The 19,661-nt window shown below is 46.8% G+C and overlaps 1 protein-coding gene across 1 annotated transcript in view; it reads left to right on the plus strand.

The window, feature by feature from the left end:
- MYOC (myocilin) overlaps positions 1-19,661 on the plus strand; it is a 73,010-nt gene that overhangs the window by 22,938 nt on the left and 30,411 nt on the right. The window lies entirely within an intron of this gene.

The following is a 19,661-nucleotide window of genomic DNA, read 5'->3' on the forward strand; positions in this document are numbered from 1 at the left end:
TGAATGGATGGCTAGATGGATCTGAGGACATTGAAAGGATGAAAGGAACTCTTCTAAAGAGGCTCGGACTTGCTTGCTTGTTGTGCTCGGTGTGATTAGAAGTATGCATCAATTAAGGGTATTTTAATGTTATGGCTTCTCCCTTGATCAGAGGATGTAATTGGGTCTTATGGCTTGTTTGTGGTGAAAGGTAAACCTATTCTGGGATTCCCCTTAAGTCCCTAATAAGAGGGGGTAAGAACACATGGTCTCATCTTTTTAAACTTGTATAGGTCTCATTAAACGGTTCAATAAAGAAATCATGACAGATATATTTAAGCAAGCCCCAATGGCACAGATAATATGTGCAGACTCAGACAACTTCCACATCCACATTCTTGAGTGATCTAGCTGTTCTCAAGGGATTTGTAGAGTGCAGCAAATCACCAGTGAGGGTCTCAAGGTGCTGGAGTTGGTAGCTCCTTTGTTGTGGGCCGTTAATTAGAACAGCCAGGTCTGAAGTTCTTTACTGAAATTCGTGAGCAATGAGATGGTTCTGAGGTGCAGGGGAAGGTCATACCAAGCCCAGGCCCAGGTGTGAGAAGAAGCGTTCTCTGCTGTTGCTGTGACGGATCGAGTGGGTGTCTGCGAGGAATAGGGAGGCAGATCATCGGTGTCTGGTTGGTTGGTGGATGGTCATGTGTTTGCTGATGTATGGTGGGCCTTCGTTGTGCATGGGTCAACATCTTAAACTGGGAGCCAGTGTAGCTTCTTGAGGTGGGGTGTGATGTGGGTTCTTCCTGGGTGGTCTAGGAACAATGTGGTCATTGAGTTTCGTATTGTCTGTAGTCTCTTCAGAGGGTGTGCAGAGATTCCTACGTAGAGAGTGTTCTCATAGTCCAGTCTGCTGGTGATGAGGGCCTGCATGATGGTCCTTCTGCTGTTGACTGGGAGCCACCTGAAGATCTTGTGGCGCATGCAATGGGTGTGGAAGCAGGTGGATGAGACTGTGTTTACCTGTTCCTTCGTGGATAGCTTGGTGTCCAAGATGATGCAGAGGTTGTAGGTGTGGTCTGACAGCGGGGGGAGAGCCGAGTTCCACAGGCTAACATGTGTCGTTCAACGGCGAGGTGGTATAATCAAAGATGCTGACTTCTGTCTTGTTTGTGTTGAATTTGAGAACAGTTGTTCTTCATCAAGTTGGTGACGTTGATCAAGCATCTGTGGAAGTTGGCTCTGGCCGTGGAGGGGTCTTCTGATAGTGAGAGGATGTGCTGGGTGTTGTTGGCATAGAAGATGATTTTCAATCCATGCGATCTGATGGTGTTGGCCAGGGGGGTCATGTACATGTTAAAGAGGGTGGGGCTGAGAGGAGGAGGCAGATTCTCTGGCCTCTTCCTGTGAGGCCTCTTCCTGTGAGATATCAGACAATCCATTTTAGGGCTTCTCCCTGGATTCCGATTTGATGGAATCCTTTGATCAGTATGTGGTGGGAGATGGTATTGAAAGCAGCTAACAGGTCCAGATGGATGAGGACGGCAGTGTCACCGTGGTCCAGGAGAGCTCTGATGTCATTGGTGGCTGCAAATAAGGCTGTCTCGGTTCTGTGGTTGGCTCGGAATCTGGATTGAGAGGAGTCCAGGAGGTTGTTGTGTTACAGGTGTTTGGTGAGTTGCAGGTTGATAGCCTTTTCGAGGATCTAATCTGGAGAGTGGAGCAGGGAAATGGGGCAGTTGTTCTATGGATCAGCTGGATCGGTAGCTGCTTTTTTCAACAGGAGCCTCATTTCAGCATGTTTCCAGACCTCAGGGAAGGAGGCCAAAGTGATGGAGCTGTTCAAGATTTGCTTGAGCTTGTTGCATATCATCTTGCTCCCAAGGTTGAAGACGTTGCGGGGGCAGGGGTCCATTGGTGCTCCCGAGTACATAGAGTTCATAATGGAGATTGTGGTCCGTGTCGTGTGGGGATCCTGCTGTGTGAGCCGGTGTTCTGGGTTTGAGTTTGTGGGTGTGAGCAGGCTGATGCTGTCTGCAGCAGAGGATTGGGGGTTTAAAGTTTTTGTGGATGACTGAGACCTTGTCATGAAAAAAACCTGCTAGGGTGTCGCACAGTTCTTGGAAGGGGTGATGTTGTTTCCGGCGATAGCGGGGTAGGAGAACTCCTTTACAATGGCAAAGAGTTCCTTGCTGTGGGTTGAGCTGGCTTCTAAGTTGTCTGTCAGGGCATTAGTCTTTGTTAATCTAAGGAGGTGGTGGTAATGTTTGGGTGCTGTCTTGCAGGTGAAGTGATCTCCTGACTGTTTGCTGGTGGGCCACTTCCTTTCCAGTTGCTGGCAGTTGCATTTTGTGGATTACAACTCTGCGGTGGACCAGCTGGCTCTCCTGGCAGATCCATTGGACTTGGTTGGTTTGATGGGGGCAATTTTGTTGGCACATTCTGTGATCCATTGGGAGAGGTTTGTAGTGGCCTGATCTGGGTTGGGTGTTGCTTCTGGGAGGTGGGAGTTTAGAGCATTGTTCCATTGATCTTCTGATAACGATTTACAGTTTCTGTGCGTAGGGCAAGGGGGCGGGGTGCTGGAGTCGGTTGGTCCTGAGATGGTGAATTGGGCGCTGTAGTGGCCGGTCCAAGTAAGCTGTGAGACGTGCGTATGCTTGGCTCTGTAGCTGGACGTGAAAAAGGGGTCGAGCATGTGACCTGCAATGTGGGTAGGGTCGGTGACAAGTTGCTTGGGGCCGATGTTGCTCATGCTTTCCAGGAGGTCTGTTGAGTAGGTGTCGCTGGGGTCATCAAGGTGGACGTTGAGATCTCCTCGGAAGATGTAGTATTCAGAGTCAATAGTGATTGGGGTGATGAGGTCAGGGATTGCTTTCATAAGCTGGGTAGTGGTCCTGGTGGTCGGTAGGAGAGGATGCTTCTGATGGTGCTTTTTTCACCGTGTGGAGTTGGAAATTGAGGTGCTCTATTATTGGGGTTGATTCATCCGAGGAGGTCGTGCAGGGGAGGGTGTCCTTGCAGATGATGGAAATTCCACCTCCATGTTTGTTGGTTCAGTCCCTGTTAATAATCTTGCAGCCTTCAGGAGTGGCTGGGAGGCGAGGTTTAGCCAGGTCTCAGAGAGGAAGATGGAATCCGGAGTGAGGGATGATTTCAGTGGTGTGTTTGCTGAGTTATTGTGTGCTGAGTAGGATGCACTGGAGTTGTGCCATGTTGATCTTGGTTGGTGTTGGCGTTGTTCTGTTGTAGGTGTTTCTGGCATTGATGATTGCTTCGGTGTTGCAGGTGAAGCAGCATTGCTGGCAGGATAAAGGTCCTCTGGTGGAGCATGGAGATATCTGGCAACAGTTGTTGATGTGCCTGGGGTTGAGAGCTTGGAGGTCTGCAGCAGTGTTGCTGTGCGGGGAGAAGAACCAGGGATCCTGGTGCTGGCTGTTGTCCAGGCGCAGATGGGCTTGCCTTTGGCAAGCCTTTTGGTTGCCCGCTGTGCACATTTACTGCACAGCCACACTTCAGCCTCCATTAAGTATGTCCTGGGAGGGCGAAGGGGCACTGGGAGGCGACAGATAGTGGCAAGTAAAAAAATCGGGCGGTGAGGGGGCACAGACAACAGGAGGACAAAACAGATAGTAATAAAGCGGACAAAAGAAGAATGTACAGAATAAAATAAAGGAGGCAATGAAAAAAAGGAGAAAAAAATAACTTACCTACAGCCTGGCGCAACGCTGGTCTTCTGCTCCTCTCGTGGCTCCACTCCAGGCAAAAGCTCCCACACTCCACAGTCCTGAAGCTGTTCTAATGCATGAGAGAAGCTTCAGGATTAGCCTGAGTACCCTCGATTTGCACTCCCTGGGAGACTGGGAGCCTGTGCTTCGCTGTCTCCAACCCAGCAACGCAGCTGGGTTGGAGACAGCTACAGTGCGCATGACGGTTTGGCCGGCCTGAGACGGCCGGTCAAACTGTTGTGCACACTGATAGTAGTGCACACCATTCCCCATTGGTGCCTGTCATTCCCCTAGCTCCGCTTCCAAGACTCAGCTGGAAAACAAAATAAAACGATAATAAACCTGAGTTTATTGTCTTGTTTTTTTTTTACCCTGCTGGCAGAGGGAGTGGGGAGGTGACGCTCCTCTGCCATAGCGGAGGAGCCGCTGTTGACCGGAAACCTTGAAATGCAGGAGTAAACATCAAAAAAATACTATACAAATAGAAAAACAAGTGAAACGTACAAAAACAAGTTTTTATCAGTGACCTTAAAATATATCATTTTTCAGTGTGGACTATTTGTCTTCTTTAATTTTGTGATATTTCTTTGTCTTTGATGCCTTGTATTCATTATCCTTTTTTATGAGGAACAATTTATATGATAAAAAAATGATGGAGAAAATATGTGAAATAATTAAGAGAGTTCCTTTTCAGTTTGGGTGCAGTGGCTTCCAGCACCATTCAGAAAATCTGTTGAAAATAGGCCCATTGCAGGAAGTACAAAATGCATCATATATGCTTCATTCACTTCTTGCCCTTAGAAAAGAATGCTCCCATTGCAGTGTATCATGCCACAGTGTGCATTGGTGTAAGCATGTTGAAGTGATCCAGTATGTTCAAATTGATGCTTCTTCATGTTGGAATGTATTCTCCTAGCGGTGGTACTGCTACAAGCTGGAAGTATCGAGATCCACAGAGCTGCACGTTTCCCAGTTCCGTGTGTGCCTCGCTAGTCCAGTCCCGGTTTTTTCTTAGAATTCTGGGATTTATAGTCTTATCTAGTCCTGGTTTTATACTTGTTTAAATAAGACATATCTCAGAGTTCTAAACAGGGACTGGCCTAACGAGTTATACAGGGACCTGGGGAACTCAGCAGCTATGGATCCAGTGATCAAGGTTGCAAGCATGAGTTCACCCAAGTACTGTATCACTTACCCAAACTCTCAAAACATTCCTGGAATACTGAAAATGACTCAGTACACTGGGGGTACCCTAGATATAAATGTAGAGGGAAAGTGTAAAGTGTAAAGTGCCCATTCTGGATGGTCACCCCCCCCCCCACGTTTTGCTGCTAGATGCTGTGGTAATTGACCTGAAATTCTGCTAGGCCCTGCTAACAAGGACCCAGCACCAGTGCTCTTTCCCTTAATCTGTAAATGTGAATTGGTACACCCAGTTGGCAGAGTAATTTTACACCCCTGCAAGGCCCTAGTATATGGTAACAGTGGTACCCAGGGCAGGGATGTAAAGAGGGAACAGGACTTCAGTCCATATTGTGCCACCATGAGTGGCCAGAGTGAAACCAAAGGCTGCATGCCTGCCATGTCAGCCCTGCATGAGCAGCTTGCCTGTTCAGGTTTGACCCTGTACACACCATGTGTGACAGGGTCCCCTCTCTGCATTTAATATATGTCAAGTCACCCCTAAGGAAGGCCTCCTATGGCCCATGAGGTAGAGTGAATTATGATATATGTGTGGAAATATATGTGCAAGCTGTGGTTGCATTCTAAAGGTAATTCTACTGCAAGTGACCGACCCTCCATAGGATAAAATGGCTGGACACTGGTCATCCCCAGATGTCCAGCTCCATTATGGAATTGTCACTTTCCTTCGTATTTGTCTCAAACACAGTGTTTTTTAAACCCTGACCCAATGCTGGTGTCGAGGTTTAGTGAACAAGGAGCGTACTGTTCCTATGTAAATATCTAGGGCAGGAGAATGGTTAGTGGAGGGGAGTGCTCCTTTTAGGAGCAAGGACCCTCACACACACAGAGAACTTCTTGGTCCTGACGAAATGCCATGACCTGCTAGGGACTCATATAGGCATGAAACATGTTCACCTTTGTACTCGCACATATTGCAGCTAAATAGACCATTATATCTATTCCATGCTCAAGCCACATTTTTATCATTGACAAAGGGATCCTACCCTTTATATTTAGTTCTTGCTTGAATCCCCTTAGTCAATTTTTGATGCACATAACTATCACCCATTCTACTCACACCTTGTCACTCACTCATGCATAACACATCGGCGTAAAAGAAAAGATCTCCCCGTAAAGAGCCCCCCGAGTGGTCCATTGAGCATTGCAGCACTGGCCCAACGAGGAGCTGCCTGCTGATGAAGCATGACACCTCCGGGGTGTGTGAGGACCCTTGCTCCCCTCCACTAACCATTCTCCTGACCTAGATATTTACATAGGAACAGTACACTCACTGTAAGGGGCCTGTGTGCTGGACCTTCAAAAAAGCCCCAGTCCGTCCACCCTTGTTTTGGGTGTCGAGTTTAACCAGCATGTACCTAGGTTGCACTTTAGACAGTGCCCATCAAGTTAAACCAGTGTTCTCGTGCTATGGCGGGCTTTTTCGAGGGTTTGCCACCAAGAAAAAGATCTGATCTCATGCTGGGGAGTGTGCGCTGCTCCCAGAGGTCAGAAGTCCTGTATGTTCAGGATGTGATACCTCCGCCCACACAGGAGGCCTAGTGAATGGAACCATCCCGGCGGTGAGCCTCAAAGGCTTCACCATCACTGCTGGACAAAGAAACATATTCCCCACTTGAGGACGAAGCCTCCCCCTGCCCCAGGCACTGTTTTTCACGGACATGTGGGAAAATGAGCTATTTAGGAGGTCTACACATACACAAGAGTGCCCACACCTATAGGGTGCTGCAGGTGAAGTAGACAGCAGAGGTTGGTTTTTATAATCTTGAATTTAGTCCAAAAAGGTAGGTTCTGACTAGATTAGGTACATACACCCACCGGATGTGGTCACTACCGGGGCGTATTGGCAGCAGGATAAGATGTCCATTGGCTACTAGTCCTCACACACATTATCACCTTCTAAACTCAGGATTTAAGGGGCACCCTGAACACCAGAACCTTTGATTCGATGTGATACCAAGAAGAGATCTGTTTCCACGACAATGCAGGACCCAATGAAGAGAGGCGCTAAAGTCCGCACTTGTGGCAGCCACCCTTAACCCCATAGATTTCGACTTGATCAAAGCAAGAGACCGGTTCCAAAAGGAAGGCGAACCCCTCTACAAACTCCAGACTTTACAAGAAGGCTAGAGGAACTAGTCGCCTGAAGGCGGCAGGCACAAACCACTAAATCCACTACGTTAAAGTACTGTCCACTGAGCCATCCGGCATGGCTGCTCGTACATCACTGGGCAGGTGGCTCCTGGGAACTGTAGTCCCAACCCTCAGCAAGGCTCAGCTTTCTACAATGTTCCCCTGGCACTCTGGAAGGAGATTTCCTCAACCGCTGTGCTTGCTGGTAACAAGCCTTGTTGGTGGTCAGTCCGATTACTACCTGCTTTATTTGACACTCCAAGAAAAGGGATCCACCTGGATGAGCAAGCAACCACCCTTCTGGCTCCTTCATAAAGATTATGCATTTGATTTCACCCTCTCTTGGCACACCTGCCAGCACCAGTTGCCGTGGATCCTGTTCAGCACCACGGATAGCGAGAAGCAAATCTGCACCTGAGTTCTCCGAGCCAGGTTGATCCGATCTGCCAGGAGACTCCTGCTCCAAGGCCAGATCCTTGCTTAGGTTCCAAAGGGTTTTGCTCAACTCGCCCCACAAGTACCTTTTTGCTAAGGTAGCCATTTAAAAACCGCGAGCCTGATTGACAGCTCCGTTTGACAGCAAAAGTGAACCTCTGAACCCCGCTCCCCTGAGCAAGGTCAAATTGGGCTAGCTGTTGAGAACTGGTCTAGGAACTCACAAGACCTTAACACTGAGGGGGTTCCATAGAACTCACTCTCTAAATAACCAATTGCAAAACTGTGTTTGTCCCCATTGACACAACATTAATATTTTACACTGCCAAGTACTGATTTACATAATGCTTGAAAATTGATAACTCCAGTTATCCTTTACATATCGACTTCGTTCTGGTCTCTAAAAATATATAAAAATCTGCTATATTTTTATAAGTTGGTGTTTGATTTCTCTCGGGTCATGTCCATTACTTATCAGCCATATTAGTGATATGAAATGCTTAACACATGTTCCTCTAAGCAACCTGCCAGCTCTTTGCCACTCTTCCAGGACTGAGAGTAGGTGTAGGAGAGAGTACCCGTGGTCCATCTTTGTGCATTGTGCTAGTATTACATGGTAAGGCACCTATGCCATCCCACATAATACTTTAGCCTTGCAACAGGGACCCTAAAACCAGTCAGTACTTCAAGGGACCCACTTATCTCAACGCATAGGGAGATTGGACATTACACACATTAAATGCCAAGGACCCATAGCATTGGAAATGATTGAGCTCACTGGTGGCCCCACAGATATCAACGTATGAGTAAACGGGACACTCCACTTATTGAACGCCAAAGATTCAGAACACTGGAAATGACTCAGTACTTTGATGGCCCTCATATATCAATGTATAGGGAAGTGGGGGATGTACGTCATTACGACGCACACTTTTACAACACGTTTCATTACAACGCGGTAGTAACAACGCAAGTCGTTACAACGACTTGCGTTGGGGGGGCGCAAATTAAAAATTTTTTATTTACTATTCCAACATCAGTCCCCGTGGATAGTAAGAAAGGTGTTGGGATAGTAAATTAAATGATTTACTATCCTTGAGCGCCCCCCAGCGCAATTTGTTGTAACAACTTTCGTTGTTATGACCGCGTCGTAATGGAACGGCGTTGTAAAGGTTGCGTCGTAAACGTCGCATACTGGAAGGGGGACACTACATCCATTGAATGAAAAGGATCCGGAACACTAGAAGGCAGTCAGTACATCAGGGGCCCCACTGATCTCAATGCACAGGGTAATGGGGCATTACACTTCTTCAACCAGAAGGGCCTGACTTATTCCACTCTCTATCACACCCTTCACTCCTTACCAAAAGTGATGCCATGACTCTGTGATGAACAGACACAGAACGTACTGAGCGCTAGGGAACACTTGTGTGAATAGCATGTACGCAGATTCTAAAATATACTAGGGGTAGATTTTCAAACATTTTGCGCTCGGTTAGCGTCACAAAAGTGGCGCAAACCAGCACACACTGTTTTTGGGGGAATTTACTTTCCCAAGTTGTGCGCTAGAAAGTACCCTAAAAGTAGCTCGAAGCAGCACGAAGCACTGCTTTGCATTACTTAGCGCCAAAGGGGCGATACATGGGTGGTACATGGACGTTCCCATGCAACCACCATTGCCTTTTGATGCAAAACCCTATTTATAAAGAGTTGTAGGCAGGGTTTAGTGCCAAAAGTTAGCACCACTTCAAAGGAGCAGGAGAAATGTTTTTATTTCTCCTTTCTATCCAGGCTTTGCATGTGTGCTGGACTGTGCAGCCACATACAAAGTGGGAAAAGCTTTTAAACATATCTAGGCATGGTATTTTGTACAGGAAAGCTATCCTTCCTTTAGAAAACCTATGCTAGACTCACGCACACATCCTAGCGCTATGGAACTAGGTGTGCGCATGGCACTCGAAAGCTGAAATCAGCGCCACCGCTAGGAAGAGGGGACGAAATTGCCATATCTCTGCAAATATGGAGCTCTTCTGCTTCCTCCCTGTTATGCAACTCAGTGCAGCCTCTTTGGGTGCTATGCTGCGTTGCCTGTATTTTTTTAAAATCTGGCCCCTAGAGAATGTGCCTGCATCAGGCCCTTGCTACTGGACAACACTGCCACAGGAACCTTCCCTTTCCAAACAGTAGACCGAACTTCCAGTTACATTTCTGTGTGCTTGCCCTCCAACAAGGTGCAGAACTATTAGGATCCCGAAGAATTATTTATTCTCCAAGGGTTAATCATGTACAGTTAAAGCGTCTTCTGTCTGTAAACATTGTTTACAACTGTGGACTCCATTGCCCAATACTTGGATTTTCATAAACCTTATCCATTATTCTTCAGATGTCTGATTATCTTGTTTTGTTAGAATAGGCACACATAGAAGCAGAATGTTGCCTTTCTAAAACATATTGGCCCTCTCTTGACATGAACGTTTTGCAAATGTGATCACTGGCCTACTCCCCCGAGGACCCTCCCATCATGGCCTCCTCACTGCATAGTACTGGCTTTTTATGCGCCAGTCAACTGCTTTGTGGGAATTGTAGTCTTGTTTTATCTCCATTAAACTAATCTATTCAAACTATCATACATGACAGCAGTGATTTGTATATTGAAAATCCATGGCTGGAAGCAGTGTTGGTGATGACATGAAGTGAGATGGCCGCCCCACCCCTCCGCCTCAAGCACGCCAAACAGCGTTCCTTCAAAGGGTCTTGAACTGTGGTTAACCCCAAAGTTTGTACACGTTTACCAAAGTTTGTACACGTTTACTGTTTAAATGAAGGAATGGAAGATTTGTAGGTTGAGTGACCGCAATGGAGTTCTAGATATTAGCCCGAAATACACATTCATCTGCACCGACTGCTCCGTTGCCACAGAAAAAATAACATTTTGTTTTCAAATATTATTTCATTTGAAAAGTGTATGTGGGTAAAACAATCTCTAATGAACATAAGACCATACATTTGCCTAACTAAAGAAGCTGGGAATAATATAAAATCTTTCCAAGGGCTCCAATATCACCTATTTTGGGGCATTGTTTAAGGATGCATTAGTTACATGGCCCACTCTCATAAGACCGCTGGATTCACTTTGTAATAGCAAACTACATGCATCAGTTTTTTTGTCATATAGTACGCGCCAGCTTGTCGCGCGCTTCAACAAGGCCTATATGTTTATGCATGCCTTGTGTGCTTCAAGGGGAATTCCACACATATTTGAAATATGTGAATTCCTCTGAAAACTTATCAGGTTATGCTTTGTATTTTTTAAGGCTAGTGAGGTTCAAAAAGCAAAGTGCTATGGGGCATATTACCGAGATGTGCGTTGCAAAACGCACAACGCACATCTCCGTATCGCCGGCTATCGCCGGATTTCATCGCCTAATTAGCGCGCAATTATCAATGCGCATCAGGCAGGCGATCAGAAATCCGGCGATAGTCGGCGATATGGCACATTAGCGCATGAAAACAAACGTAGTTTTCATGCGCTAATGTGGGCCTTGATAATATGGGGGGTGGATTTAGCTTTATGACCCACACCCCCACGTTAACAATGCCTAACGCCTGGTCGGAGCAGACATTGGGAGACCTGCGATAAATGAGTTTATCGCAGGTTTTTGTCTCCCAACGCCTGCCTTGGTAATAGGGTGTTCCCACCTCCAACCACATTTTACATGTGTTTGGACGTGGGAACGCCCACTTTGCATGTCATTAGCGATGTTTATCGCCGACATGCAAAGTGGGCTCGGGCCAGACTTTATCGCCGCTTTCTCGGCACAATTCGCTGAGAAAGCGGCGATACAAGCCCTTGTATATTGGGGTGCGGTGCCCTCGTCACGCTGCTCGTCCGCCACAACCTGCCCCTGCCCGTGTCCTGTCCTTCCCCTATCATTGTTGTTCCTTATGTTGACCGGTGCATTTTGTATCAGGTAAGCTGCACTTCTGTTGGTTGTTGCCCCGGAGCTGCTGTTCGCCATGGGGGCATATTTATGAGACGTTTGCGTCATGCTTGCATCACGCAACATGGTACATGTGTTACGCAAACCTCTGCAACAGATTTATGAAGCCACGCAAAGTCACTTTGCGTGACTTTGAATGGCTTAAAAATAAGGCAACGCACCGCAAATCTCTGCATTGCCTTACTCTGTGCAAAGGAGCTGGTCCATGGGCATTGTGGTGGGTGTTACCACGCTACTCCCATGGTTTGTAACTCATTCCCAAGACTTGTAAACCTTGGATTGTGTCAAAAAGATACGCCTCCCCAGGGGAGGCATAACAAGGAGAAATATCTTTATTTCTTCCAGTTATTTGCCTCTTTCTATGTGTGCTACAGCACAAAACAACCCTGCCTACTACACAGCACCCTTGCACCATGGTGGAAGGGTGCCTGCATTGGCGCTAGACTGCCAAAACAGTGCCAGCACAGGGGGAATGGACAGGAATGCACCGTATTGGATAAATACTGGGCATCTCTGCCCTTTCCCTGTGATGCAGGGCAGTGCAGCATGGTGATTTGCTGTGCTGCCCTGCGCCACAGATTTCATAAATATGGCCCAAGGTATATAACTGATTTGTGTTGGGGTGTATATGCACTGGTGCACTTTTTTCTAGTGTGTGCTGCAAGTAAGCGTGCACTGCTGCAACCCATTTGTTGTACCAGCGCGGTATGTGAGCGAGGTTCCCTCTTGTACCGCTGCTCCCCCTCTCCTATTAATTCTAGTACAATGCACTGCTGCTGTTGCCTCTCTCCACGTGTTTCCTGCATGAGGGAAGCTTGCACCGCTGTTGCTGCCAGCATTGTTCCAGTGTTATTTGTGTAGCGAAGCGTGCACTGCTGGAGCCCATTCTTTGTGTCAGTGCTGTGTGTGAGGGAAGCTTACATTGGTGCTGGCTGATGCATCTCTCTGCTATGTTTATTTACCATTCCCACTGTTGTTGTTGGTTCTGTCCACTTGTTCTCTGTAGAAAGGAAGCTTGCACTTCTGTTGCTGCCAGCACAGTACCCGATCTGCTACATATCCTGGTTCCATGTGTGTGAGGGGAGACTGCACCCCATCTGCATATGTCCTACCTGTTCTGTGGACGTGTGTGGGGTTGAGGAAGCGTGCACTGTCTCTATCAACCTGTACCTCTTGTATGTAAGATGGAAGCTTACACTGCTGCTGCCTATCTGTAGCTGCTCTCAGTGGCGTAAGGCAAAATGCTGGGGCCTCCTGCAGAATGTGAGGAGGCGGCCCTGAGTCACCCATAATGCACAGATATTTATGGGCCTTAGCATGAATGGGGCCCCTTTGAAGGACTGGGGCCCCCCTGTAGGGATGCTTTCACTGTGATTGACATGTGTGGTTGATTCTTGGAGCACCTGATCCTGGGGGTCGGTGGGGGGGGGGAGAGTATGTGTGTGTGTAACTTTTAATTCTAAAACCAAGTTTTTTGACCCTTCTGTGTACATTAGTCTAGTATGTACAACTTTCTTTTCCCTACTCAAAAATCCATAACGATTGGCTTTGGCAATCTATCTGAGCGCTTCTTGCTCTGCAGTGGGTGAGAGGCTTCTGCAGGGCTGGCGTGCTCTCCCCAGCCCGCTGGCACGAGGGAGGCATGCCTCACACACATACCTCCCGGCTCCAGGCACATTCCCCAGCTCCCTTTTAAGCAACCACATCCTCGGTGATTGGCAGGGAACAGAAATAAGGCTGCATGGGGTGGGTGGTGTTCAGTGGCAGGGAGTATTTTTGGCTTCCTCAGTTCCCCCACATGCGTCAGCACACACACACACACACACACCAGGCACGAATGTAAAAGAATGAGTGACTTCCTGTGGGTATGTCAACATTTGTCCAGTTCATTAATACATCAACAGCTGAGACGGCAAGACTCCGCCCTCACTGGTATTTAGTCACGTGCGTCATTACTGGAACGCTCTAGAATGGTTTGCGGTCTCTATTTGTAATTGACAGTTATTTATTTGCTAGGGAGTTTGAGCTACAGCTCAACTGTTGCCTTAAAGCTGCTTTAGTCTCTTAATCCTGAAGAAATGTCAAAGCAAATGTGAGATGCAGGCAGTGTCAGTAAACTGAAGGAACGTCATAATATCTAGGAGCGTGCGTTCTGGCATAATCCCTCCCCCGCCGCTCTCCCTGGATCCTGAGGGGTATATTTATTAAAATATCATGCAGCACCTTGCCCGCTGCGTGATACGGAAAAGGCAGGAATACGCTGTATTTAACATTGTACCCTGCGCTGGCGCCAACGTGTGCACATGGTGCAAGGGTACCTGCGTTGTAGGCGGGATTATTTTATGCGGTAAGGGGCACCTTCCTGCACAAAAACAATCCTCAGAGGCATTTTCCTCTTTCCATTTGTGCTGCAGAATGCAGCACCCTTACAAATAGGAAACAACGAGGAGAAATAAAGATATTTCTCCTTGTTTTACCTCTTGGGGGAAGGTGTACAATTTGGAAGCATTCCTTGATCTACCACTCTTGGTAAATCTGGGAATTCATCGGAATACATGGCTGGATGCGTGGGAACACCCCTGCTCCACCTATGGAACGCTCTCACCATGCAGTGTAACACAAGGCAACAACTACAGCTGCCTTGCTTTACACTAGATTTACTAAGCCACGTAGAGCCGCACAGGATGGCCTTAATTGGCTTGATAAATATCATTGTAGCTTTTGCGCCACCTTTAGGGCCGGACTGGCCATAGCGGGCACCGGGCAATCCCCCGGTGTGCCGCACGGGTCGGGGACATTTTTGGGCCCCAGGGGGCCGCTTTTGTTACAGGGCCGTAATCGGCCCTGTACCAAAATCAGCCGAAAACCGGCCCCGGCAAAGAACTCGGCGGCACCTCCAACAACCCCCTCCCCAATCCCCCACCACCACCCCGAGTGGGGAGGGAGGGGGGGCGGCTGAGCACTTTGCCAGGGTCGGTTGTGGTTCCCAGTCCGGCCCTGGCCACCTTGCATGGAGCAGGATGACTCAAAACCTATAAGAAATATGCCCTGAGTGCCCAACTCGAAGCATATGAGGCTAGTGACGCAAAGGGGGCTGGGGGTGAGACTCCACTTAGCCATGAGTGCTTAAGTGACATGTCCTTGAATGTCCAAGAACATCACTTGGAAGGGGGGGGGGCGATCACTACTATCACCTTTAAACTAATAATGAGGAAAAGTGAGTAGATTTCTGTTTGAGAAACTAGAGCCCTGGAATGCTTGATTAAGTAACAATCATGACAACAGGAATCCTGTATTGAGTGCGATGATGTTGAAGTGCATGACAACGGGAATCACGGATTGAGTGAGAAGATGTTGAAGTGCATGACAACGGGAATCCTGGATTGAGTGAGAAGATGTTGAAGTGCATGAAAACAGGAATCATGGATTGAGTGAGAAGATGTTGAAGTGCATGACAACGGGAATCCTGGATTGAGTGAGATGATGTTGAAGTGCATGACAACGGAAATCCTGGGTTGAGTGAGATGATGTTGAAGTGCACGGAAACAGGAATCCTGAATTGAGTGAGATGATGTTGAAGTGCACGGAAACAGGAATCCTGCATTGAGTGAGATGATGTCTAAGTGCATAACAACAGGAATCCTGGATTGAGTGAGATGATGTTGAAGTGCACGGAAACAGGAATCCTGGATTGAGTGAGATGATGTTGAAGTGCATAACAACAGGAATCCTGGATTGAGTGAGATGATGTTGAAGTGCATAACAACACGAATCCTGGATTGAGTGAGATGATGTTGAAGTACACGGAAACAGGAATCCTGAATTGAGAGATATGATGTTGAAGTGCAGGCACACAGGAATCCTGGATTAAGTGAGATGATGTTGAAGTGCATAACAACAGGAATCCTGGATTGAGTGAGATGATCTTGAAGTGCATGACAACGGAAATCCTGCATTGAGTGAGATGATGTTGAAGTGCATAACAACACGAATCCTGGATTGAGTGAGATGATGTTGAAGTGCACGGAAACAGGAATCCTGGATTGAGTGAGATGATGTTGAAGTGCATGACAACAGCAATCCTGGATTGAGTAAGATGATATGGAAGTGCATGACAAGAGGATTCCTGGATTGAGTAAGATGATGCTGAAGTGCATGACAACGGGAATCCTGGATTGAGTGAATCTCTGTTGAGATGTTGCAGAAGTGGACTCTTAGAATGAGAGACTACTTTGAATTGCTGGAGGAGAGCAGTCTTTGATTGAGTGAACCTGTTGAGGTGTTGGAGAATAGGCACTTTGGATGGTGTTGAACTCTATTGAAGTAAGGAAAATATAAATCTTGGATTAAGTGAGATTTTAATAAAGTTTTGGATATCAAAAATATTGCATTGACTGAAGCTTCATTAGAGTGTTGGAAGCGAGGCTCATTGGTTTGAACCAAACACCACTTTTATTGGAGAACAGGAAACTTGATGAATGAAATTCTATTGAAGTTTTAGAGATCAGGAATCTTGGGTTGAGTGAGTCGCCAGGAGAGAGTTAGAGAACAGGAGTTGAGTTTGAAGTGGGTCTGTTGAACTTTTGATGTACAGGAACCTAGGATTAAGTGAGATTCTATTACAGTGTTTTTAAAGCAAGAATGTTGGACTTAGTGCAGCTTTGTTAGCGGATTGGAGACCAGGAGTCGAATTCATCAAGGTAAATCTACGGGCCGAAATTTTAACACACATAGATTTAGTCCTCAGCCTGAGACGGCCGGCTAGGCCCTCCTGTGCACTGAATAGCAGTGCTGCCACTCCTCCACCAACCTGTCATCCCCCTGGCCCCGCCCCAAGCCTCGGCTCCTAGAGCAAAAATAAAACAATAATAAACAAGAGTTTATTATCGTTTTACTTTTCAATTTTTTGGCTGCTGGCATGTGGGCGACGCTCCTCAGCCATAGCGGAGAAGCCACCGCTGCTAGGCATGTTGGATTCAGTGAGACCGCTTGGGGTGAGACCAGTATGTTGGATTGAGTGTGGCTCCGTCAAAGGGTTAAGACCAGGAATATTGTATTAAGTGAGTTTCCTTTGAAGTGTTGAGACCAGAAATATTGGAATCAGTCAATTAAGGTGTGTGAGGGCAGGAATGTTAGACAGATGAAGACTCCATTGAAGTGTTAAAGACCCTGTTGAAGGCTTTTTGACTGAGAATTTGCAGAAGTTTCAGAGACTAGTAATCATCTTGGAATGAGCACGACTTCATTGCAGTGTTGTGGACCAGCAGTCTTGGGTTGAGCGAGACTCAATTTAGGTGTTGAAGACTATAGGCCATATTACATGCAGGGCACCTGGGGTGCAATGGACGTGTGCCCCATTTTCTATGTTCCTGTGGCATTGTTGTATTATAGAAGGGGGCGCTGATACTTGAATGGCCCTTCTGTAATAAAGATAGCACAGGTGCACATATTGCGCCAGTGCTATCTTAAGGTGGTGTTTCCTCATTAGCATGGGGCCGAGACTTTGCTGCTGCACCGCAGCATAATGTGGATGTGGTAGCTGAGGCAAAGAAAGAAGCAGATGGGGCACTATCTGTGTGGCACTAGAGGTGGCACACAGTCAGTGCACCCCTGAGAGACCCCTCTGGGGGCACTGTCCAGGTTCGCGTCTGGGGTACCTGGTTAAAGGTGCACCTCAGTGCAAGCCAGGCATCCTAAGTGTAATACCCCCTGGAATGTTAGCTTGAATGAGAGTAATGCATAGCATCTGCACACCAGTACATTACAGGTGCTGTATTCTCACAGTACAGAATCTGAAATTTGTTTCTAGTAATAAAAGGAGCTGCAAAGTGTTCTATCACGTGCCTTGCTACACTGATGATAATTGAACTTATTTTTGCCAGACGTCCATCATTTCTCACAAGCAAGTCTGGGTGAAGTATTTATAGAGCTGGTGTTAGCCAATACCTTTTGTTTTTAAAGATAACATTCTAACAAAAAAAAGATATATATATATATATACAAACATAGAGGTGCTTTCAGTCAGACCTCTTAATCCATTGCTTTATTCATCTGTCATTTACACTTAATTTCCAAGCATCAAGGCACATAACGTGGGGCAGTCTACATTGGCTGCGGTGAGAGCAAGTGAGGGCGCAATACTTGTGCACAATGTGCACATTGAGTGCAATTCTTGTGTACAGTGGCCGCAACACTTGTGCATAATGGGCGCAATTCTTGTGCAAAATTGGCGCAATACTTTTTTATTTTTTTTGGCAGAGTTTTATATAGCGCAAACTAGACCCGAACTGAATCAGGTATCAGAGCGCTTTACATTGCACCAGATATGTTACATGAGGACACACTTTCATTTTAGGCACGGGGAGATTAAGTGATTTGCCCAGAATCATGTGCCCAATGAGCACATCCGCCTTAAGGAGGGTTCCCTTCAGTGGAAGGGCTAGTTGGCAGATGCGTTATTTTTTGTCTGTAAAAATGATTTGTTTGTTATGTCCTCATGTTTGTCTACTTTTTCGTTTAAAAATAAAAAGCCTCTCCTCATTTTCTTTCGTGTACCTTTATGTTGAAGATTGAATTACTTAACACAGTTTTGTTCCTACAATGTTTCATTAATTCACTTAGTAACCAGCGCCCTCTAGAGGTAAAGAAAGAACTAACACTCCTGTTTTGGAGGCTTATACTCTTCAGCAGCTTGCAAATTCTACGTCTGCCTTATTTAGTAGTTAAAAACTGGGCTGGGTAAACGTGTTTTTTCCTGAGATGTTAGGCGGTGCTGACGTTTCAATTATACCTCACGCAGTCAGAGGGAAGTCATGAGAATGGACTTTATTAAAACCACTGTGAGTTCTGGCCGTCCTGCAGAGACTGCTTAAATACATCCGATGGATGGCTTTGCCTTTACGCAGTTCAAGCAGAGGGCAACTGAATGGACTGGAAGTAACCCAATCACTGTACCAAACAAGAAACTCAATTTAATTGCTATTTTGAAAAGAATGACCAAAACCCCTTTGCATGACTGAACATGCTACTGTAAAAAAAACTATGCTACGAAGTTTGAGGGGCACTGTTTAAATGTACTGCTTGGGGCAGAGGGGTAAACTGGTTGCCTGCTCTACCTTTCAATGATTTCACTGCGATTGACATGTGTGGTTGGTTCTGGGAGTACCTGACCCTCCCCGCTGCTGGAAGCTGCTCTTACGTCACGATTGAGTCCACCCTGCGAATAATAGAGCTCCCGTGGAGGATGTGGCGCATCGGCTGGTATTCACGGTCTGTTCTGTGAAATCATTTTACCTGAGCGCGCGTGCACGTGCGTGCGTGCGTGCGTGCGTGTGTGTAGTCTGATGGCAACTTTTTCACGGAGGAATGCACGGTATTTCTGTAGTCTGAGAGGAATTTGTACATGGTCACTCGAGCTGTTCATTCTTGAGTACTGCTATGTGGAGTACTTTATTCAAAGCTCTCTTGAACCTCTTTGTTTCGCCATTGGCCTATGGCCGCTTGCACACGACTTTCCGCTGTTTGACGTTCATGGGGGTAACTATGTCTTGATCCTATGAGGGGGTTGGGGGAGCGTTGTCAGTCTTGATCTTCTGTAGGAGACCCTGGGTTGCAAACATATTCCACATGTTTTGGAATGACTTCCTCTGCTCTGCTGATGTGGTCTGGAGCACTTCCACTTCTGGAAACTGACTGTAGTTGTGCACCACGACTAGGATGGCTAATTGCTCAGCAGCAGTGCAAAGTCTGCCCTCAAGCAGAGCCATGGATGGAACGGTGGGTCTTCAGAGTGGATGGGCTCTGATGTGGCTGGTTGTCCTACTGATTCGCACAGTAGGCAGCTGGCAGGGGCCAGTTGTACCTGTGCACCTCGCTCTGGAAGCCAGACCTTCGTTTGAGTCTTCATTTTCACAATTCCTATGGATGGATTCTTTCACTTCCTTGAGGCAATCAGCTTTTGTTGATGTTTGTGCAATTTCGGTAATGACACAAAGTTAACGCGTAAAGTCCATTGTGTGATTCCAGATAACCCCTCATATTTTCTATAATTGTGCCCAAAACTCTTTTTACTTCTTCTTGTGGGCACGTTTCGTCCTATGGCTGTATAAACCTGAAGACTTCCTCAGGTCTTGCTCATGACCTGGCTTATATGGCAATATCTGAAAAATTAACTCAATGTGATACACTT

The sequence above is a fragment of the Lissotriton helveticus genome, chromosome 1_1, assembly GCF_964261635.1.
Source record: "Lissotriton helveticus chromosome 1_1, aLisHel1.1, whole genome shotgun sequence".
Lineage (NCBI taxonomy): Eukaryota > Metazoa > Chordata > Amphibia > Caudata > Salamandridae > Lissotriton > Lissotriton helveticus.